Raw genomic sequence first — 24,202 nt, 5'->3', positions numbered from 1 at the left:
CAACCTAAAAAGAGAAAATCCGGTAATCTAATATATATATGTAAGTACTTCGGACAGTGCACGTGTCAATTCGCATACACGAGAACTTTGCGGAAGCCACGCTGGTATCTTGGGTTATTTCCTCGAGAAAATCATGCTATTTTAAAATACCGTCCTCAACAGGAAATACGTTAGCTCATACAAGATCATCAAACGTGGCAGATCTACGACATCGTTTCAAAATATCTAAACTCTCTCAGCCTGATAATAACTGCAACTGAGACAAAGAGACTCGAATTACTCTTAGTTTTTCGATGGGCGGGTAATTAAGCCTGTTCGTCCAATTTTTATCTGAGCTGGTTTACTTCTCATTTCAGAGGTATAAATGTAAAATCCTTGGGAAAGTGCACAAACTGAAAAAGGGGGTAAACTTACCAACGGCTCTAAAATGACGCTTAATCAAGCTGCAGCTGATAAGCCTTATGCGTGAACGGGTATGACTGCATGAAGAACTTACTTTGCTGAACACCACTGAACGTGAGTGTATTAAATCAGTACTAAGGCCTGTTCCAAACGTCGTGCTACTGCCGTGCCGAACTCAAATGAAATTGTCATTTCGATTTAAGCACCGCAGTAGCACGCCGTTTGAAACCATGCTACTGCCGTGCCGCCGTGCCGCACGGCAGGTAGCACGACTTGGTTTCAAACCGCGTATTGTTGCGCCGAACTCAATTCATAAATTAATGTAATGTATTTTGCATTATTTGCATACTATTACGCTGGATGGATGGTTTGTTTTGTCTTTTGAATTTGGCGCGACTGTATTAGCTTGGACGTTTGAAACCGCTGCCGTGCTATGGTCGTGCCACTGCCAAGCCAACTTCATTTGAGTTCGGCACGGCAGTAGCACGACGTGTGGAACAGGCCTAAGGAAAATTTATGGCCACTCGGAAATTTTCCGAAACCCATCGTAACAAAGGGTTTAGGCTCCAGACAATTTTTAAGTGCTATACATCAAAGATAACTGCAGAGACCATTTCTTGAGAGACAGCAAAGGGTGCTAGTTTGCACCGTGAAAACTGTGTAACAGTCAGATTGTTTTTTGCGCCTTTCACGTCTGACTGCTATTTGAATCTATGATTAAAATACTGGAATCGCAACTATCCGATCAAAAAAAGGCAGTGGTGACTTGCTTTATTTTCCATGATTCTCATGCAAGATAGTAAAAGAATCTTTTAACCTATTTTAACAAATAAGTTCTGATTCATTCCGATATCAGCATGACAAGGCAAAGATTTCGCACTGTGGGCGATAAATTTTGCAACAGTGTCAATGTATCCATTAATAGAAAATCACTCATCGGTAGTGGCCTTCATTAAATCAGATCATTTTCATTCCAAGGGCATCGAAAGGGCAGGTGCTAACGCAACACGATAAAAAAGAAGGCCTGATTAATTGTGATGGGATGCACGGGGGAACAAAAATTAGAAATTGAAAGAATTTTGATGAAAGATTTACTGTCATCTAACAATGAACACGCAACTGTCCTAACACGTGGAATATTACGTACACATTTTGCGTCAAAAGCTTCACAAAGCCGAAGAAAGTGAAAGATCACTCCACACTGAATACACACACCAATTTCTACAGTGTCTGCAGTGTATTTAAATGAATGATTTGTCAAATTTTCTAGCGCTCATCATCTTTGTTTCGTGCCTAGTCCGTACTGCATTCTTCTTAAATGCATTTGTAATAACGACATATGGATACCTTTCAATGTATATTTTGAATTGTGTAGATCTCAGTAGAAATATTGTTTCCGATGGACCGACGTCACAGATTTCACATCGAACTTTTAAACCTTCAAAACAACGGAGTCTCAAATAATCGGCACCTGGTACAATGACGTGGTGTGACATGCAATTCATTGCGCTGACGTATTCAATACCGAAACCTCCCTTTCAGATCAATGATTATGGAAATTGCTTTTCGTTCGGTGCGTAAATGAATACTGAATTCGTACTCTCGAAACAGCAAGGTCGCTTAAGGTGGCCCGCCCAAAGCTAGGAATTTCAGAATGTGGTTTTATGTGGAAAAAGTAGTTGTACAAGGACTGCGGAAGACGCAGTGGCGTGAACACTTTCTTTCCACTAGTCGGTTGTCGATAACTGGTTGTCGACCCCCTTCTCCCGCGGCATTCTCCTCTTGCATAGCAACCGAGTTGGAGGAGAAAAAAAATAGATTTTGATATGATACACAATGTGATGGATGGTTTAGTATTTAAGTTGTATGGAGTTTGAAATTGTGGTCATTGTTGTCTCTTCAATCTTACTGAAAATAGAAATGCGGTTTAGTATTTAAGTTGTATGGAGTTGGGAGTTGTGGTCGTTCTTACTGAAAATAGAAATAACTCATATTGTTTTCGCGTTCTTTTTGTCTTGTCCTCATCTTCATTTTGGCTGGCTTGGGCTGAAGCAAAATTCACAGCTCGGCTTTCCTACCTAGCTTGCGGGCGGGATATTACCGCGTGAGTTTTTTCACTCGCAGCCAAAACACAACGAAGCAGCCATAGATTTGTATCCCGTCTGTTTCAATATTCTCGCAATAAAATATGTCGCCAGCTACGCAGGATAAGCTCAGTCGATGAGAGAGGTAGCATCAAAGCCGACTGATGATTTCAAGCGAAATACACAGACGTTTTAAGCGCACTACATGCAATGCATCTCATATCAGACCAGAGAGGTTTTTCTGTCACCAATAGTCGTAAGAAATATGAATTTATTTCCAAAAGTATTTCTAAAGCTCAGTTTAGTATGCCACTACCTTTCTCCAGGAAAGGTTATTTACAAAGCCATTCAGTTGATTTACCTGCCACTGAGTTGTTGTCAGTCACGTAAGGATGGTCATTGGGTCAGTTTTCTATCGTGCATTTGGTAGATTAAGGTTCGTTTTAGATCTGGGTAACTTCCGATTCAGCAATACCTTTACGTCACCTGTTCAGATCAAAAGCGCAATTTTGAAATCAATCCATCACGCAATGAAAAAGTTCTATTGAAATATTTCGATGCATGTCGAAAGAGTGAGGAAGTGAAGTGAGTTGTTTGAACACCATTCGTATTCCTTGACGCTAACACATTGGTATCGCTAAGTGCCTTTACCTTCAAGATGGTTTTTGTTTTCAATCATTGGTTAATCCAATGCCATAGAAAGCGAAAAGTCCACTCTCTGATCCATTTCGTTTCCACGTTCACTGCTTTTTCTCTTGTAACATGGTCACGTTCCATGCACTGAAAGCGATTGAACTGACCTGAAGTAAGCCTTTCCGCCATCTTTTCCCTTAAGCGGATGACACACGGTTCAACATCTTGCAACATTTGTTGCTCAACAAATGTTGAACAATGTTGCACAAACGTGTTGAACGGAATAGAGCTGGTCTCTATTTTCGTTCAACATCGTTCAACATCCTTCAAAGTGTTGAATGGCATATTTCAACATTCAACATGACGCGACACACTGTTCAACATTTGTTGAACAAGAGCAGCAACATTTGTTGATCAACACTGAAATGTTGAACCGAGTATCATCGGCTTTAGAGGGACGAAGCGAAGTGAGCTGTTTTTTTGCCAGATTGCCAGTTGGTTGCTAAGTGTCTACTCGCATGAAGATGATTTTTTTTAAATTAGTGGTTAATACAATGCCCTAGAATGCGAATCGTCTCAGTGTTCTATTTCATCGAAATGGAAACCTGGAAAAGCTTTTCTTAAATTATCTATTCAGAAAATATTACAATGCCTTTTTTCTTCAATCACCGTCAAGCTTGATGCAAGAAAATTGACTCACAAGACAAGTAAACCAAACAATTCTTTAATCAACTTTCAGGTTGGAAAGGAAGCCCGCGATCGCCGACCGGGTTTTTTTTTTTTAGTCGATGAGCTGATCGGACCGTACCATGATGGATGTCGTTGAACTACAGATGGATCAATACTCAGGGTCTTTAAATAACTGAGGAGGAAGTGCTGCCTTTGTAATTACATCTGCAAATGGTAAGACTCTCTAGTCATTTCGGATACTATGGACTGTAAACCATGGGCCCAATCTCATAACCCTTGATGAAATGCTAACTTAAAACATTGGGAAATTTAAGTAGAGTTTTAAAATAAAATCGGATAACTTATTGATCAGCCCTTCCGCTATCCCCTTACGCGCAGGGATACCAAAGAAGCCCGGGTTTCAATTCCAAGACTCTGCGTCATATGTGTGTGGGTTGTGCTCTGCTTCGAGAGGTTTTTCTTCCGGTGCTCCGGTTTTTCTCGCTACTCGAACACCAACATCTCATTTGATCTGCGTTAATTTGTTGATTTCAGTTTACAGTGTCCCCAATTAGTGCTCCAGCTCTAGAACTAGACACAAATAAAGTTCCTTTCCTTTTCCAGATTTCTAATCACCTTGCTTGGAGTAGCGGAGAGATAAACCTATTTTTGTCCAAATTTAACAATTAGCCCATGGATTACCCCACTTTGAGTCGAAAGTTCGCATACTTAGTCAATCAAAACAGTTTAGGAATCTTAAATAATCTTTTTGAGAGAGTTGAGAGCCGGACCAGATCAGCTGAGTCTTATTTAGTGCTACGAAAATCAGTAAAAATACGATCACGTTCTGATCTCTGCTCTCTAAACGGCTCCCCCATTATGCTGACATAAATATATAACCTAAAAAGGGAAAATCCGGCAATCTAATATATATATAAGTACTTCGAGTGAGTGCACATGTCAATTCGCATACACGAGAACTTTGCGGAAGCCACGACGGTATCTTGGGTTATTACTGGGTTGCCTATGGGCAAACCCAGTCGAGGTCTGCGTTTAGTTTGTTTGTTTTCTTTTTTTTTTTTCTTTTTTTTTTTTTTTTTTCCGTGTCGGTAAGAGTCTTGCCTGTCACTCCCCTTGTAAGTGTTGCCTTTGTGTATAGAGCCTTTTGCGCGTATTTTCTTAGGATCGAGAGGGTAGTGGAACTGCGTAGATTTCTCTGGTGGACACAGTAGAACCATCAACTTAGCCTGCAATGGCGTCGAAAGTCATGCAAAGCGAATGGCGTTTTAGTGGATCCTTAAACAAAATATACCCTTATGGAGCTCAATAATGGAAAGTCAGTTGGATAAACTAGGCATGAATCTCAAAAGCGACGAGTACTGGACTTCGACAACAATCTATCGCCCGTCGAGACGAAATCAAAGTGAGCAGTATTTACCTGAAGTACATGGTAATTTGACACAATTGAGTTTCTTGTCTTCACGCACGCAATGAAATAGGAAGAGGTTTTCGCTTCTAAGAGCAAATATGTTGTTTGTTTCAATAAAATTTTCGCTGGAAAAGGATTCTGTGGTATTTTCTGCCTTTGTGAATTATAATATCATGTTGTGTATTGAATTTTCGAGCTTAAGGTTCAAATGTGATATGGGAGAAGTTTTTTAGTGTTGCTCTATAAGCAGGAAGGGTTCACAGGCCTGTTGGAAGCGTGCTTGAGTTTCAACAAAATGAGGCCGAAAATCAGTGAAAACTTGTGACGCAGATGAATAATAAAGCAGCTGCTATTTCCAAAATGATGGAATTACCTGGTGATAAATAACGTCGTACGCGTCTTGGAGAGTAAATTTTGACTTTGCATAAACAAGAGTTGGGCGATTGTGATCTTTGTTTTGACTTCGCTCATTTCATTGTCAAACTTTATAACACTTGACAGAAAAAGAAACTTACAAAAACCCGGTATCTTGCCATCATTTGACACAGATGCTTCACTGTTTGGCGAGTAAACTTAATCACGACGCCCGCTGAATTCCGGCCATGTCACTTTCGATTTTGCAATTTACTTGAACATAGCAAAAATCTCCCAAAATGTTTGTCGCTGATCGTTACTTTTTATATTCTATATTCACGGTTCAAAATTAATGTTGTTTTCATGTCGTAAATATTTTATTCTCGATCGACCGTCCGAGAAACTTCCTTCTGCTCTTTCTGAAAACTGTGTATCAATATTTATTTGCTTTTTCATCAATATTTGTTTTGCATAAAGCAAGCTAACAGAATCTGTACCTTGCTGAGTTCGCATTTGTTAGCGTTAATAGTATTTTCGGTCAGATGTTTCTGTTATCCGTGAGGGGTACCGTTTATTGTTTTGGTCTCCCATCCCAACACTAACCCCGCGAAACAGGGCTTGACTTCAGTGAAGTTTAGTATTACAAAATTTTCGGATGCTCATAGGGCACACTTGTGGTGAAAAGAAGTTGTGAGGGAACTTGAAAATTATCAACATGTCAGCCCAGAAGCCAATGTTTCTCGTTTCTCTTTTATTTGTTATTCTTCAGAGACTGGAATGCTGTATTTCAATACCACACAATTCAGTGCCTTCTGATTTTCTGTAGCACGTACCACAGGCAAGCCAGTGTATGCTTCACAGAAGCATCTAGTTTCCTCGAGAAATTCATTCTATTTCAAAATTATGATACCTCTTCAACAGGTAATACGTTAGCTCATACAAGATCATCGAACGTGGCAAATCTACGACACCATTTCAAAATATCTAAACTCTCTCAGCCTGATAATAACTGCAACTGAGACAGAGACTCGAATTACTCTTAGTTTATCGATGGGCGGGTAAAATTAAGCCCGTTCGTCCAATTTTTATCTGAGATGGTTTACTCCTCACTTCACAGCTTTTCAAGAGAGATATTAATGTAAAATCCTTGGGAAAGTGCACAAACTGAAAAAGGGGGTAAACTTACCAACGGCTCTTAAATGACGCTTAATCAAGCTGCAGCTGATAAGCCTTATACGTGAACGGGTATGACTGCCTGAAGGACATACTTTGCTGATCACCACGGAACGTGCGTGTATTGTCGCTACTAAGGAAAATTTATGGCCACTCGGAAAATTTCCGAAACCCATCGTAACAAAGCGTTTAGGCTCCAGACAATTTTTAAGATATTTACAAGATAGGCTATGCATCAAAGATAACTGCAGAGGCCATTTCTTCAGAGACAGCAAAGAATGCTAGTTTGCACAGTGAAAACTGTGTAACGGTCAGATTGTTTTTTGCGCCTTTCACGTCTGACTGCTATTTGAGTCTGTGATTAAAATACTGGAATCGCAACTATCCGATCAAAAAAAAGGAGTGGTGACTTGCTTTATTTTCCACGATTCTCATGCAAGATAGTAAAAGAATCTTTTAACCTATTTTAACAAATAAGCTCTGATTCATTCCGATATCAGCATGACAAGGCAAGATTTCGCACTGTGGGCGATAAATTTTGCAACAGTGTCAATGTATCCATTAATAGAAAATCACTCATCGGTAGTGGGCTTGATTAATTATTAAATTACAGATCATTTTCATTCCAAGGGCATCGAAAGGGCAGATGATAACGCAACACGATAAAAAAGAAGGCAAGATTAATCATGATCTGATGCACGGGGCAAGAAAAATTAGAAATTGAAAGAATTTTGATGAAAGATTTACTGCTATCTAACAATGAACACGCAACTGTCCTAACACGTGGAATATTACGTACACATTTTGCGTCAAAAACTTCACAAAGCCGAATCACTCCACACTGAATACACACACCAATTTCTACAGTGTCTGCAGTGTATTTAAATGAATGATTTGTCAACTTTTCTAGCGCTCATCATCTTTGTTTCGTGCCTAGTCCGTACTGCATTCTTCTTAAATGCATTTGTAATCACGACATATGGATACCTTTCAATGTATATTTTGAATTGTGTAGATCTCAGTAGAAATATTGTTTCCGATGGACCGACGTCACAGATTCCACATCGGACTTTTAAAGCTTCAAAACAACGGAGTCTCAAATAATCGGCACCTGGTACAATGACGTGGTGTGACATGCAATTGATTGCGCTGACGTATTCAATACCGAAACCTCCCTTTCAGATCAATGATTATGGAAATTGCTTTTCGTTCGGTGCGTAAATGAATACTGAATACGTACTCTCGAAACAGCAAAGTCGCTTAAGGTGGCCGGTCCAAAGCTAGGAATTTCAGAATGTGGTTTTATGTGGAAAAAAGTAGTTGTACAGGGACTGCGGAAGACGCAGTGGCGTGAGCACTTTCTTTCCACTAGTCGGTTGTCGATAACTGGTTGTCGACCCCCTTCTCCTGCGGCATTCTCCTCTTGCATAGCAACCGTCGAGTTGCTATGCAACAAAACCGAGCTGATCTGCAGTAGTGAGTTTTACTCCTACTGAGCGCATGCCTCAAGGGGAAAAGTGCTTTTAATACTTAAATTTTTGACTTACTGAAATACAATAATTCCTTGTCAAAGCTATACAGCATAATCTTTATCAATCGAAGCGATGCCGAGTATTTAAGGCTGTGAAGCTAATACAAGTGGGAACTAAAGTTATGAATGTACTAGCAAGCGTAATTGAGATGTACCCGGCTCCTGTCTATTTTCTCTCAGTTTTCTCTTCTGCTTATCTCAACCTCTCGATATTCTTTTTTTCATCCCTCCAGCTTCTTGAATAACCCATGGCCTTTGACATCTTTTGATAGGGGAAATGACTCTCCTGGACAAAGCTATGTATATCACACTATATTACGGTGACTGATTCTCGGATTATTGAAGTGCGTTCGACAGTCGCTTTGGAAGCAAAGCAAGCAAGTACTTCTAGAGATGCTTTCAGTAATAAGCGCCGAGTTAGACGAGAAGAAAAAAAGACGTAGACTTGGTCTAATCCAAACCATTCCCTTCCCAAATTATTTTACGAGAGATTCGGGGGACCGACTGTCATTTTTCTCGACAGGTGTTTGCTAGCATGTCGATGGAATCAACGCTGAATGATACAGAGAGTAACATAAACACACCGGCTTAATCCTCATAACAGTTAATATTTGAAGGAGTTTTTAATTAAAGGCTAACGTGGTTTCGGAAAACGTACAGGGTGGATCGCCCGTGAATGCTTTGTGGCCCGCTACGTATTTCTGCCTTGAAAAGGGAAAAGTGACTTTTGCGCTTATTTAAAGCAATTGACACCTGAAAAATTCAGCTGACTTCGACGGGATTCGAACCCGTGACCTCTGCGATGCCGGTGCAATGCTCCAACAACTGAGATATGAAGTAACACATTGGGTGCAGGGCTGACATTTTCGGGTGTCTATAAGAAACATCTTTCGTCTTTAACCCACACTTCAAATAGATATATATATCTACTTGTTGATGACCACAATTAGCCTGAGACATTATACAACCTCGGTAAACTTCAAGTGCAAGGCTGCTTACGTCACTTTGTTGATCCTTGATCCTACCCTCAAAAGCTATTTTTATCAGTGTTGCAAATTTGCTCAGTCATGCCTTCAAACCACGCTGATGGATTAATTATTTTCGTCGTTTTATTACAACAAATGCCGTAGTGTCTTCTCTTTATAGTGGGCACTTTGCCGAGGCCAAAACAGATTGTTGTGCTTCAGCAGCCAAACCAATAGATTTTGATATGATACACAATGTGATGGGTGATTTAGTATTTAAGTTGTATGGAGTTGGAAATTGTGGTCATTGTTGTCTCTTCAATCTTACTGAAAATAGAAATGCGGTTTAGTATTTAAGTTGTATGGACTTGGGAGTTGTGGTCGTTCTTACTGAAAATAGAAATAACTCATATTGTTTTCGCGTTCTTTTTGTCTTGTCCTCATCTTCATTTTGGCTGGCTTGGGCTGAAGAAAAATTCACAGCTCGGCTTTCCTACGTAGCTTCCGGGATATTACCGCGTGAGTTTTTTCACTCGCAGCCAAAACACAACGAAGCAGCCATAGATTTGTATCCCGTCTGTTTCAATATTCTCGCAAATAAAATATCTCGCCAGCTACGCAGGATAAGCTCAGTCGATGAGAGAGGTAGCATCAAAGCCGACATGATTTCATGCGAAAATACACAGACGTTTTAAGCCCACAACATTTAATGCATCATCTCATATCAGACCAGAGAGGTTTTTCTGTCACCAATAGTCGTAAGAAATATGAATTTATTTCCAAAATTATTTGCAAAGCTCAGTTTAGTATGCCACTACCTTTCTCCAGGAAAGGTTATTTACAAAGCCATTCAGTTGATTTACCTGGCACTGAGTTGTTGTCAGTCACGTAAGGATGGTCATTGGGTCAGTTTTCTATCGTGAATTTGGTAGATTAAGGTTCGTTTTAGATCTGGGTAATTTCCGATTCAGCAATACCTTTACGTCACCTGTTCAGATCAAAAGCGCAATTTTGAAATCAATCCATCACGCAATGAAAAAGGTTCCATGCACTGAAAGCGATTGAACTGACCTGAAGTAAGCCTTTCCGCCATTTTTTCCTTAAGCCGATGACACACGGTTCAACATCTTGCAACATTTATTGCTCAACAAATGTTGAACGATGTTGCCCAAACGTGTTGAACGGAATAGAGCTGGTCTCTATTTTCGCTCACTCGTGACATCGTTCAACAACATTCAAAGTGTTGAATTGCATATTTCGACATTCAACATGACGCGACACACTGTTCAACATTTGTTGAACAAGAGCTGCAACATTTGTTGATCAACAAATGTTGAACCGAGTATCACTGAGGCTTTAGAGCGACAAAGCGAAGTGAGCTGGTTTTTTGCCATTAACATTCCTTGACGCTACTATACCAGATTGGTTGCTTGCTAAGTGTCTACTCGCATGAAGATGATTTTTTTTTAAATTAGTGGTTAAAACAATGCCCTAGAATGCGAAAAGTCCACACAGTGTTCCATTTCATCGAAATGGAAACCTGGAAAAGCTTTTCTTAAATCATCTGTCGCCACAATCTTGTGGTTTTCAGAAATTTTTACAATCCTTTTTTTCTTGAATCACCGTCAAGTTTGATGCAAGAAAATTGACTCACAAGACAAGTAAACCAAACAATCTTTAATCAACTTTCAGTTTGGAAAGGAAGCCCGCGATCGCCGAGCGGGTGCCTCAGTCGATGAGCATCGGACCGTACCATGATGAATGCCGTTCAACTACAACTGGATCAATACTCAGGGTCTTTAAATAACTGAGGAGGAAGTGCTGCCTTTGTAATACATCCGCAAATGGTAAGACTCTCTAGTCTTTTCGGATACTAAGGACTGTAAACCATGGGCCTCATCTCATAACGCTTGATGAAATGCTAACATAAAACATTGGGAAGCAGAATTTTAAAATAAAATCAGATAACTTATTGATCAGCCCTTCCGCTATCCCCTTAGGCGCAGGGATACCAAAGTAGCCCGGGTTTCAATTCCCAGACTCGGCGTCATATGTGTGTGGGTTGTGCTCTGCTTCGAGAGGTTTTTCTTCCGGTGCTCCGGTTTTTCCCGCTACTCGAAGACCAACATCTCATTTGACCTGCTTTAATTTGTTCATTTCAGTTTACAGCGTCCCCAATTAGTGCTCCAGCTCTAGAACTAGACACAAATAAAGTTCCTTTCTTTTTCCAGATTTCTAATCAGTTGCTTGGAGTAGCGGACTGATAAACCTATTTTTAACCAAATTTAGCCATTAGCCCATGGATTGACCTACTTTGAGTCCAAAGTTCGCATACTTAGTTAATCAAAACAGTTTAGGAATCTTAAATAAACTTCGAGTTTTTTGAGAGAGTTGCGAGCCGGACAGGATCAGCTGACTCTCATTTAGGACTACGAAAATCAGTAAAAATACGAGCCCAGTCTGATCTCTGCCCTCTAAACAGTTCCGCCATTATGCTGACATAAATATACAACCTAAAAAGGGAAAATCCAGTAATCTAATATATATATAAAAATATATATATATATATATATATTGTAAGTACTTCGGACAGTGCACGTGTCAATTCGCCACACGAGAACTTTGCGGAAGCCACGCCGGTATCTTGGGTTATTTCCTCGAGAAATTCATGCTATTTCAAAATACCGTCCTCAACAGGAAACAAGGTTAGCTCGTAAAAGATCATCAAACGTGGCAAATCTACGACATCGTTTCAAAATATCTAAACTCTCTCAGCCTGATAATAACTGCAACTGAGACAAAGAGACTCGAATTACTCTTAGTTTTTCGATGGGCGGGTAATTAAGCCCGTTCGTCCAATTTTTATCTGAGCTGGTTTACTTCTCATTTCAGAGGAATAAATGTAAAATCCTTGGGAAAGTGCACAAACTGAAAAAGGGGGTAAACTTACCAACGGCTCTTAAATGACGCTTAATCAAGCTGCAGCTGATAAGCCTTATGCGTGAACGGGTATGACTGCTTTGCTGAACACCACTGAACGTGAGTGTATTAAATCGGTACTAACGCCTGTTCCAAACGTCGTGCTACTGCCGTGCCGAACTCAAATGAAATTGTCATTTCGATTAAAGCACCGCAGTAGCACGCCGTTTGAAACCATGCTACTGCCGTGCCGCCGTGCCGCACGGCAGTAGCACGACTTGGTTTCAAACCGCGTATTGTTGCGCCGAACTCAATTCATAAATTAATGTAATGTATTTTGCATTATTTGCATACTATTACGCTGGATGGATGGTTTGTTTTGTCTTTTGAATTTGGCGCGACTGTATTAGCTTGGACGTTTGAAACCGCTGCCGTGCTATGGTCGTGCCACTGCCAAGCCAACGACGTGTGGAACAGGCCTAAGGAAAATTTATGGCCACTCGGAAATTTTCCGAAACCCATCGTAACAAAGGGTTTAGGCTCCAGACAATTTTTAAGTGCTATACATCAAAGATAACTGCAGAGACCATTTCTTGAGAGACAGCAAAGGGTGCTAGTTTGCACAGTGAAAACTGTGTAACAGTCAGATTGTTTTTTGCGCCTTTCACGTCTGACTGCTATTTGAATCTATGATTAAAATACTGGAATCGCAACTATCCGATCAAAAAAAGGCAGTGGTGACTTGCTTTATTTTCCATGATTCTCATGCAAGATAGTAAAAGAATCTTTTAACCTATTTTAACAAATAAGTTCTGATTCATTCCGATATCAGCATGACAAGGCAAAGATTTCGCACTGTGGGCGATAAATTTTGCAACAGTGTCAATGTATCCATTAATAGAAAATCACTCATCGGTAGTGGGCTTGATTAATTAATTAACTCATTTTTTGCCGCCGGATCATTTTCATTCCAAGGGCATCGAAAGGGCAGGTGATCACGCAACACGATAAAAAAGAAGGCCTGATTAATTGTGATGGGATGCACGGGGGAACAAAAATTAGAAATTGAAAGAATTTTGATGAAAGATTTACTGTCATCTAACAATGAACACGCAACTGTCCTAACCCGTGGAATATTACGTACACATTTTGCGTCAAAAGCTTCACAAAGCCGAAGAAAGTGAAAGATCACTCCACACTGAATACACACACCAATTTCTACAGTGTCTGCAGTGTATTTAAATGAATGATTTGTCAAATTTTCTAGCGCTCATCATCTTTGTTTCGTGCCTAGTCCGTACTACATTCTTCTTAAATGCATTTGTAATAACGACATATGGATACCTTTCAATGTATATTTTGAATTGTGTAGATCTCAGTAGAAATATTGTTTCCGATGGACCGACGTCACAGATTTCACATCGAACTTTTAAACCTTCAAAACAACGGAGTCTCAAATAATCGGCACCTGGTACAATGACGTGGTGTGACATGCAATTCATTGCGCTGACGTATACAATACCGAAACCTCCCTTTCAGATCAATGATTATGGAAATTGCTTTTCGTTCGGTGCGTAAATGAATACTGAATTCGTACTCTCGAAACAGCAAGGTCGCTTAAGGTGGCCGGCCCAAAGCTAGGAATTTCAGAATGTGGTTTTATGTGGAAAAAAGTAGTTGTACAAGGACTGCGGAAGACGCAGTGGCGTGAGCACTTTCTTTCCACTAGTCGGTTGTCGATAAGTGGTTGTCGACCCCCTTCTCCCGCGGCATTCTCCTCTTGCATAGCAACCGAGTTGGAGGAGAAAAAAAATAGATTTTGATATGATACACAATGTGATGGATGGTTTAGTATTTAAGTTGTATGGAGTTGGAAATTGTGGTCATTGTTGTCTCTTCAATCTTACTGAAAATAGAAATGCGGTTTAGTATTTAAGTTGTATGGAGTTGGGAGTTGTGGTCGTTCTTACTGAAAATAGAAATAACTCATATTGTTTTCGCGTTCTTTTTGTCTTGTCCTCATCTTCATTTTGGCTGGCTTGGGCTGAAGGAAAATTCACAGCTCGGCTTTCCTACCTAGCTTGCGGGCGGGATATTACCGCGTGAGTTTTTTCACTTGCAGCCAAAACACAACGAAGCAGCCATAGATTTGTGTCCCGTCTGTTTCAATATTCTCGCAATAAAATATGTCGCCAGCTACGCAGGATAAGCTCAGTCGATGAGAGAGGTAGCATCAAAGCCGACTGATGATTTCAAGCGAAATACACAGACGTTTTAAGCGCACTACATGCAATGCATCTCATATCAGACCAGAGAGGTTTTTCTGTCACCAATAGTCGTAAGAAATATGAATTTATTTCCAAAAGTATTTCTAAAGCTCAGTTTAGTATGCCACTACCTTTCTCCAGGAAAGGTTATTTACAAAGCCATTCAGTTGATTTACCTGCCACTGAGTTGTTGTCAGTCACGTAAGGATGGTCATTGGGTCAGTTTTCTATCGTGCATTTGGTAGATTAAGGTTCGTTTTAGATCTGGGTAACTTCCGATTCAGCAATACCTTTACGTCACCTGTTCAGATCAAAAGCGCAATTTTGAAATCAATCCATCACGCAATGAAAAAGTTCTATTGAAATATTTCGATGCATGTCGAAAGAGTGAGGAAGTGAAGTGAGCTGTTTGAACACCATTCGTATTCCTTGACGCTAACACATTGGTATCGCTAAGTGCCTTTACCTTCAAGATGGTTTTTGTTTTCAATCATTGGTTAATCCAATGCCATAGAAAGCGAAAAGTCCACTCTCTGATCCATTTCGTTTCCACGTTCACTGCTTTTTCTCTTGTAACATGGTCACGTTCCATGCACTGAAAGCGATTGAACTGACCTGAAGTAAGCCTTTCCGCCATCTTTTCCCTTAAGCGGATGACACACGGTTCAACATCTTGCAACATTTGTTGCTCAACAAATGTTGAACAATGTTGCACAAACGTGTTGAACGGAATAGAGCTGGTCTCTATTTTCGTTCAACATCGTTCAACATCCTTCAAAGTGTTGAATGGCATATTTCAACATTCAACATGACGCGACACACTGTTCAACATTTGTTGAACAAGAGCAGCAACATTTGTTGATCAACACTGAAATGTTGAACCGAGTATCATCGGCTTTAGAGGGACGAAGCGAAGTGAGCTGTTTTTTTGTCAGATTGCCAGTTGGTTGCTAAGTGTCTACTCGCATGAAGATGATTTTTTTTAAATTAGTGGTTAATACAATGCCCTAGAATGCGAATCGTCTCAGTGTTCCATTTCATCGAAATGGAAACCTGGAAAAGCTTTTCTTAAATTATCTATTCAGAAAATATTACAATGCCTTTTTTCTTCAATCACCGTCAAGCTTGATGCAAGAAAATTGACTCACAAGACAAGTAAACCAAACAATTCTTTAATCAACTTTCAGGTTGGAAAGGAAGCCCGCGATCGCCGACCGGGTTTTTTTTTTTTAGTCGATGAGCTGATCGGACCGTACCATGATGGATGTCGTTGAACTACAGATGGATCAATACTCAGGGTCTTTAAATAACTGAGGAGGAAGTGCTGCCTTTGTTATTACATCTGCAAATGGTAAGACTCTCTAGTCATTTCGGATACTATGGACTGTAAACCATGGGCCCAATCTCATAACCCTTGATGAAATGCTAACTTAAAACATTGGGAAATTTAAGTAGAGTTTTAAAATAAAATCGGATAACTTATTGATCAGCCCTTCCGCTATCCCCTTACGCGCAGGGATACCAAAGAAGCCCGGGTTTCAATTCCAAGACTCTGCGTCATATGTGTGTGGGTTGTGCTCTGCTTCGAGAGGTTTTTCTTCCGGTGCTCCGGTTTTTCTCGCTACTCGAACACCAACATCTCATTTTGTTGATTTCAGTTTACAGTGTCCCCAATTAGTGCTCCAGCTCTAGAACTAGACACAAATAAAGTTCCTTTCCTTTTCCAGATTTCTAATCACCTTGCTTGGAGTAGCGGAGAGATAAACCTATTTTTGTCCAAATTTAACAATTAGCCCATGGATTACCCCACTTTGAGTCCAAAGTTCGCATACTTAGTCAATCAAAACAGTTTAGGAATCTTAAATAATCTTTTTGAGAGAGTTGAGAGCCGGACCAGATCAGCTGAGTCTTATTTAGTGCTACGAAAATCAGTAAAAATACGATCACGTTCTGATCTCTGCTCTCTGCTCTCTAAACGGCTCCCCCATTATGCTGACATAAATATATAACCTAAAAAGGGAAAATCCGGCAATCTAATATATATATAAGTACTTCGAGTGAGTGCACATGTCAATTCGCATACACGAGAACTTTGCGGAAGCCACGACGGTATCTTGGGTTATTACTGGGTTGCCTATGGGCAAACCCAGTCGAGGTCTGCGTTTAGTTTGTTTGTTTTCTTTTTTTTTTTTTTTTTTTTTTTTTTTCCGTGTCGGTAAAAGTCTTGCCTGTCACTCCCCTTGTAAGTGTTGCCTTTGTGTATAGAGCCTTTTGCGCGTATTTTCTTAGGATCGAGAGGGTAGTGGAACTGCGTAGATTTCTCTGGTGGACACAGTAGAACCATCAACTTAGCCTGCAATGGCGTCGAAAGTCATGCAAAGCGAATGGCGTTTTAGTGGATCCTTAAACAAAATATACCCTTATGGAGCTCAATAATGGAAAGTCAGTTGGATAAACTAGGCATGAATCTCAAAAGCGACGAGTACTGGACTTCGACACTAATCTATCGCCCGTCGAGACGAAATCAAAGTGAGCAGTATTTACCTGAAGTACATGGTAATTTGACACAATTGAGTTTCTTGTCTTCACGCACGCAATGAAATAGGAAGAGGTTTTCGCCTCTAAGAGCAAATATGTTGTTTGTTTCAATAAAATTTTCGCTGGAAAAGGATTCTGTGGTATTTTCTGCCTTTGTGAATTATAATATCATGTTGTGTATTGAATTTTCGAGCTTAAGGTTCAAATGTGATATGGGAGAAGTTTTTTAGTGTTGCTCTATAAGCAGGAAGGGTTCACAGGCCTGTTGGAAGCGTGCTTGAGTTTCAACAAAATGAGGCCGAAAATCAGTGAAAACTTGTGACGCAGATGAATAATAAAGCAGCTGCTATTTCCAAAATGATGGAATTACCTGGTGATAAATAACGTCGTACGCGTCTTGGAGAGTAAATTTTGACTTTGCATAAACAAGAGTTGGGCGATTGTGATCTTTGTTTTGACTTCGCTCATTTCATTGTCAAACTTTATAACACTTGACAGAAAAAGAAACTTACAAAAACCCGGTATCTTGCCATCTTTTGACACAGATGCTTCACTGTTTGGCGAGTAAACTTAATCACGACGCCCGCTGAATTCCGGCCATGTCACTTTCGATTTTGCAATTTACTTGAACATAGCAAAAATCTCCCAAAATGTTTGTCGCTGATCGTTACTTTTTATATTCTATATTCACGGTTCAAAATTAATGTTGTTTTCATGTCGTAAATATTTTATTCTCGATCGACCGTCCGAGAAACTTCCTTCTGCTCTTTCTGAAAACTGTGTATCAATATTTATTTGCTTTTTCATCAATATTTGTTTTGCATAAAGCAAGCTAACAGAATCTGTACCTTGCTGAGTTCGCATTTGTTAGCGTTAATAGTATTTTCGGTCAGATGTTTCTGTTATCCATGAGGGGGTTATTGTTTTGGTCTCCCATCCCAACACTAACCCCGCGAAACAGGGCTTGACTTCAGTGAAGTTTAGTATTACAAAATTTTCGGATGCTCATATGGCACACTTGTGGTGAAAAGAAGTTGTGAGGGAACTTGAAAATTATCAACATGTCAGCCCAGAAGCCAATGTTTCTCGTTTCTCTTTTATTTGTTATTCTTCAGAGACTGGAATGCTGTATTTCAATACCACACAATTCAGTGCCTTCTGATTTTCTGTAGCACGTACCACAGGAAAGCCAGTGTATGCTTCACAGAAGCATCTAGTTTCCTCGAGAAATTCATTCTATTTCAAAATTATGATACCTCTTCAACAGGTAATACGTTAGCTCATACAAGATCATCGAACGTGGCAAATCTACGACACCATTTCAAAATATCTAAACTCTCTCAGCCTGATAATAACTGCAACTGAGACAGAGACTCGAATTACTCTTAGTTTATCGATGGGCGGGTAAAATTAAGCCCGTTCGTCCAATTTTTATCTGAGATGGTTTACTCCTCACTTCACAGCTTTTCAAGAGAGATATTAATGTAAAATCCTTGGGAAAGTGCACGAACTGAAAAGGGGGTAAACTCACCTACGTCTCTAGAATGACGCTTAATCAAGCTGCAGCTGATAAGCCTTATACGTGAACGGGTATGACTGCCTGAAGGCCCGGGGGGGGTACTCCCTTATAAGGGCTTAATGGGGACGTGCGGCCAGCCAGGGTATGGTTTTCGGGATTTTTGTCTTGAACAGGGTATCGAATTTAGCATTTTTTGTCTTAATCAGGGTATCGATTTATCAATTTTTGTCTTAAACTGGGTTAAATGTCTTAAACAGGGTATCAAAAATCAGAATTCTGTCTTAAAATGGGTAGGAAAATCAGCGATATTTCTCTTAAACAGGGTCAGGGTATGAGGGGCCGCGCCGCACCTCCCCAACCAGGGATACATCGAGTACCCCCCCCGGCCTGAAGGACATACTTTGCTGATCACCACGGAACGTGCGTGTATTGTCGCTACTAAGGAAAATTTATGGCCACTCGGAAAATTTCCGAAACCCATCGTAACAAAGCGTTTAGGCTCCAGACAATTTTTAAGATATTTACAAGATAGGCTATGCATCAAAGATAACTGCCGAGGCCATTTCTTCAGAGACAGCAAAGAATGCTAGTTTGCACAGTGAAAACTGTGTAACAGTCAGAATGTTTTTTTCGCGTTTCACGTCTAACTGTTATTTGAGTCTGTGATTAAAATACTGGAATCGCAACTATCCGTTCAAAAAAAGGCAGTGGTGACTTGCTTTATTTTCCATGATTCTCAGCAAGATAGAAAAAGAATCTTTTAACCTATTTAAACAAATAAGCTCTGATTCATTCCGATATCAGCATGACAAGGCAAGATTTCGCACTGTGGGCGATAAATTTTGCAACAGTGTCAATGTATCCATTAATAGAAAATCACTCATCGGTAGTGGGCTTGATTAATTATTAAATTAACTCATTTTTTGCCGCCGGATCATTCTCATTCCTAGGGATCGAAAGGGCAGATGATAACGCAACACGATAAAAAAGAAGGCAAGATTAATCATGATCTGATGCACGGGGCAAGAAAAATTAGAAATTGAAAGAATTTTGATGAAAGATTTACTGCTATCTAACAATGAACACGCAACTGTCCTAACACGTGGAATATTACGTACACATTTTGCGTCAAAAACTTCACAAAGCCGAAGAAAGTGAAAGATCACTCCACACTGAATACACACACCAATTTCTACAGTGTCTGCAGTGTATTTAAATGAATGATTTGTCAAATTTTCTAGCGCTCATCAACTTTGTTTCGTGCCTAGTCCGTACTGCATTCTTCTTAAATGCATTTGTAATAACGACATATGGATACCTTTCAATGTATATTTTGAATTGTGTAGTAGAAATATTGTTTCCGATGGACCGACGTCACAGATTTGATATCGAACTTTTGGACCTTCAAAACAATGGAGTCTCAAATAATCGGCACCTGGTACAATGACGTGGTGTGACATGCAATTGATTGCGCTGACGTATTCAATACCGGAACCTCCCTTTCAGATCAATGATTATGGAAATTGCTTTTTGTTCGGTGCGTAAATGAATACTGAATACGTACTCTCGAAACAGCAAGGTCGCTTAAGGTGGCCGGCCCAAAGCTAGGAATTTCAGAATGTGGTTTTATGTGGAAAAAAGTAGTTGTACAAGGACTGCGGAAGACGCAGTGGCGTGAGCACTTTCTTTCCACTAGTCGGTTGTCGATAAGTGGTTGTCGACCCCCTTCTCCCGCGGCATTCTCCTCTTGCATAGCAACCGTCGAGTTGCTATGCAACAAAACCGAGCTGATCTGCAGTAGTGAGTTTTACTCCTACTGAGCGCATGACTTAAGGGGAAAAGTGCTTTTAATACTGAAAGTTTTGACTTACTGAAATACAATAATTCCTTGTCATAGTTATACAGCATAATCTTTATCATTCGAAGCGATGCCGAGTATTTAAGGCTGTGAAGCTAATACAAGTGTGAACTAAAATTATGAATGTACAAGCAAGCGTAGTTGAGATGTACCCGGCTCCTGTCTATTTTCTCTCAGTTTTCTCTTCTGCTTATCTCAACCTCTCGATATTCTTTTTTTCATCCCTCCAGCTTCTTGAATAACCCATGGCCTTTGACATCTTTTGATAGGGGAAATGACTCTCCTGGACAAAGCTATGTATATCACACTATTACGGTGACTGATTCTCGGATTATTGAACGGTGCGTTCGACAGTCGCTTTGGAAGCAAAGCGAGCAAGTACTTCTAGAGATGCTTTCAGTAATAAGCGCCGACAAGAGAAAATGAGGGGACAGAGAAGGAGGCTCCCGGTCCAGCCCTTGGGATATGTCATGTCCACGAAAGTTATTTTTAGACGAGTGGAAGTCTTCCGAGACGTCCGCATGCAAGCCAACCTCGGTCCGATGTTTGAAAGAAATATATATTCATCAGCCTTCCACGGGTGCCATCATTTTCTCTTTTCACAAAGAACCTGAGAGCGAGGCAACATTGCATGCGGACGTCTCAGAAGACAGACTTCCGCTAGAACAAAGACTTCCGCTCGTCTAAAAATAACTTTCGTGGACATAACATATCCCGGCCAACGCCTTGAGCTTCCCTCTCTGTCCCCTCATTTTCTCTTGGCGCCGAGTTAGACGAGAAAAAAAAAAGACGTAGACTTGGTCTTATCCAAGCCATTCCCTTCCCAAATTATTTTACGAGAGATTCGGGGGACCGACTGTTCATTTTTCTCGACAGGTGTTTGCTAGCATGATGGAATCAACGCTGAATGAGGGTAACATAAACACACCGGCTTAATCCTCATAACAGTTAATATTTGAAGGAGTTTTTGAAGGCTAACGTGGTTTCGGAAAACGTACAGGGTGGATCGCCCGTGAATGCTTTGTGGCCCGCTACGTATTTCTGCCTTGAAAAGGGAAAAGTGACTTTTGCGCTTATTTAAAGCAATTGACACCTGAAAAATTCAGCTGACTTCGACGGGATTCGAACTCATGACCTCTGCGATGACGGTGCAATGCTCCAACAACTGAGATATGAAGCAACACATTGGGTGCTGGGATGAAATTTTCGGGTGTCTATAAGAAACATCTTTCGTCTTTAACCCACACTTCAAATATATATATATTTCTACTTGTTGATGACCACAATTAGCCTGAGACATTTTTCAAGCTCGGTAAACTTCAATTGCAAGGCTGCTTACGTCACTTTGTTGATCCTTGTAAAACCCTCAAAAGCTATTTTTATCAGTGTTGCAATTTTGCTCAGTCATGCCTTCAAACCACGCTGATGGATTCATTATTTTCGTCGAGTGCAGTAGTGTCTTCTCTTTATAGTGGGCACTTTGCCGAGCCCACAACAGATTGTTGTGCTTCAGCAGCCAAACCAATAGATTGATATGATACACAATGTGATGGGTGGTTTAGTATTTAAGTTGTATGGAATTGGAAATTGTGGTCATTGTTGTCTCTTCAATCTTACTGAAAATAGAAATAACTCATATTGTTTTCGCGTTCTTTTTGTCTTGTCCTCATCTTCATTTTGGCTGCCTTGGGCTGAAGGAAAAATCACAGCTCGGCTACGGCTGCCTACCTTGCGGGATATTACCGCGTGAGTCTTTTCACTCGCAGCCAAAACACAACGAAGCAACCATAGATTCACCCCGTGTGTTTCAATAGTCTCGCAATAAAATATCTCGCCAGCTACGCAGGATAAGCTCAGTCGATGAGAAAGTAGCATCAAAGCCGACATGACGTCAAGCGAAATACACAGACGTTTTAAGCGCAGTACATGCAATGCATAATCTCATGTCAGACCAGAGAGGTTTTTCTGTCACCAATAGTCGTAAGAAATATGAATTTATTTCCAAATTTATTTTCAAAACTGTGTAGTATATCATTGCCTTTCTCTAGGAGAGGACTTCGTTTTCTTAATCTTAATTAATTAAAACGCGATTTAAAGCAAATGCCTTCCAAGTTGTTGTCAGTCACGTAAGGAGGCTATTAGACACTTCCATATAACCCGCAATGCATTTTGTTTTCCCCACAAATTTTGCATAAACTATTGTCAACTATTCCCGAGCGCATTTGAAAACAATATCGTGCTTTTGGTAGATTAAGGTTCGTCTCAGATCTGGGTAATTTCCGATTCAGCAATACCTCTACGTCACCTGTTGAGGTCACCAGGGCAATTCAGTCAATCGATCACGCAATGAAAAAGTTGTATAGGAAAATTTCGCTGCATGTCCATGTCAGCCGTTCAAGTGAAGTTAGCTGTTTCACCATTCAAATTCCTTGACGCTCCTACGTGACATTGGTATCGCAAAGAGTCTTTTCACTCGCAGCCAAAACACAACGAAGCTGCCATAGATTCACCCCGTGTGTTTCAATAGTCTCGCAATAAAATATCTCGCCAGCTACGCAGGATAAGCTCAGTCGATGAAAAAGTAGCATCAAAGCCGACATGACGTCAAGTGAAATACACAGACGTTTTAAGCGCAGTACATGCAATGCATAATCTCATTTCAGACCAGAGAGGTTTTTCTGTCACCAATAGTCGTAAGAAATATGAATTTATTTCCAAATTTATTTTCAAAACTGTGTAGTATATCATTGCTTTTCTCTAGGAGAGGACTTCGTTTTCTTAATCTTAATTAATTAAAACGCGATTTAAAGCAAATGCCTTCCAAGTTGTTGTCAGTCACGTAAGGAGGCAATTAGACACTTTCATATAACCCGCAATGCATTTTGATTTCCCCACAAATTTTGCATAAACTATTGTCAACTATTCCCGAGCGCATTTGAAAACAATATCGTGCTTTTGGTAGATTAAGGTTCGTCTCAGATCTGGGTAATTTCCGATTCAGCAATACCTCTACGTCACCTGTTGAGGTCACCAGGGCAATTCAGTCAATCGATCACGCAATGAAAAAGTTGTATTGAAAAATTTCGCTGCATGTCGATGTCAGCCGTTCAAGTGAAGTTAGCTGTTTCACCATTCGCATTCCTTGACGCTCCTACGTGACATTGGTATCGCAAAGTGTCTTTTCCCTCATAAAGATGATTCTTGTTTTTAATAATTGTTTAATCCAGTGCCATAGTGAGAAAGCGAAAAGTCCACTCCCTGATTCATTTCATTTCCATCTTCTTGTTCCTTGCTATATGTCTTGTAACGTGGTCACGTTCCATGCACCGAAAGAGATTGAACTGACCTTGGGTTACCCTTTCCTTTTCTTCCCTCAGAGCGAGGAAGCGAAGTGAGCTGTTTTTTTTCCCATTAAAATTCGCAAATCGTTGCCGGAGCATCGAACTGTCATGCTGAAGGACTTGAGTTCAACTCCGACCAGAGCAACACTCAGTGTCTTTACTGAAATAACTGACGCGAAAGTGCTACCTACGTAATTACATCCGCAAATAGTTAGAGTCTCTAGTCTTTCTTGGATCATGTATTACCAAGGACTGTATAACCCTTGTTCATAAGCCCTGTTTGAAGTTTAAGACCCTACACACTATTCGGAAAGTGAAGGACACGGAGTTCTAGGTCTAGTGGTCTGGCCTGAATTGAGGGCGACAAGTTTTTAATTATTAGTGTTGCAAATAAAATGCTAATGCTAACTTACTCACTTATACCAGGAGCTTATCAAGAGGAGCCTTAATCTCCCATACTTCGCCTTGCAGTCAACCCTTTCCGAAGTAACTTTATTTATAAAACGCCTCCCTTGGGAGA

The 24,202-nt window shown here is 40.3% G+C and overlaps 1 long non-coding RNA gene across 1 annotated transcript in view; it reads left to right on the top strand.

Moving 5' to 3' along the window:
• LOC138025938 (uncharacterized) overlaps positions 1-24,202 on the top strand; it is a 34,236-nt gene extending 10,034 nt beyond the window's left edge. Inside the window, exons 2-3 of the long non-coding RNA XR_011127200.1 lie at positions 3,859-4,022; positions 21,218-24,202. This is a non-coding gene — a long non-coding RNA (uncharacterized lncRNA). The remainder of the gene's footprint in view (positions 1-3,858; positions 4,023-21,217) is intronic.

The sequence above is a fragment of the Montipora capricornis genome, chromosome 12 (genome assembly GCF_036669925.1).
Source record: "Montipora capricornis isolate CH-2021 chromosome 12, ASM3666992v2, whole genome shotgun sequence".
NCBI classification, from domain to species: Eukaryota; Metazoa; Cnidaria; class Anthozoa; order Scleractinia; family Acroporidae; genus Montipora; species Montipora capricornis.
The sequence above is the reverse complement of the archived record's forward strand: the minus strand, read 5'-3'. Positions and strand labels throughout refer to the sequence as shown.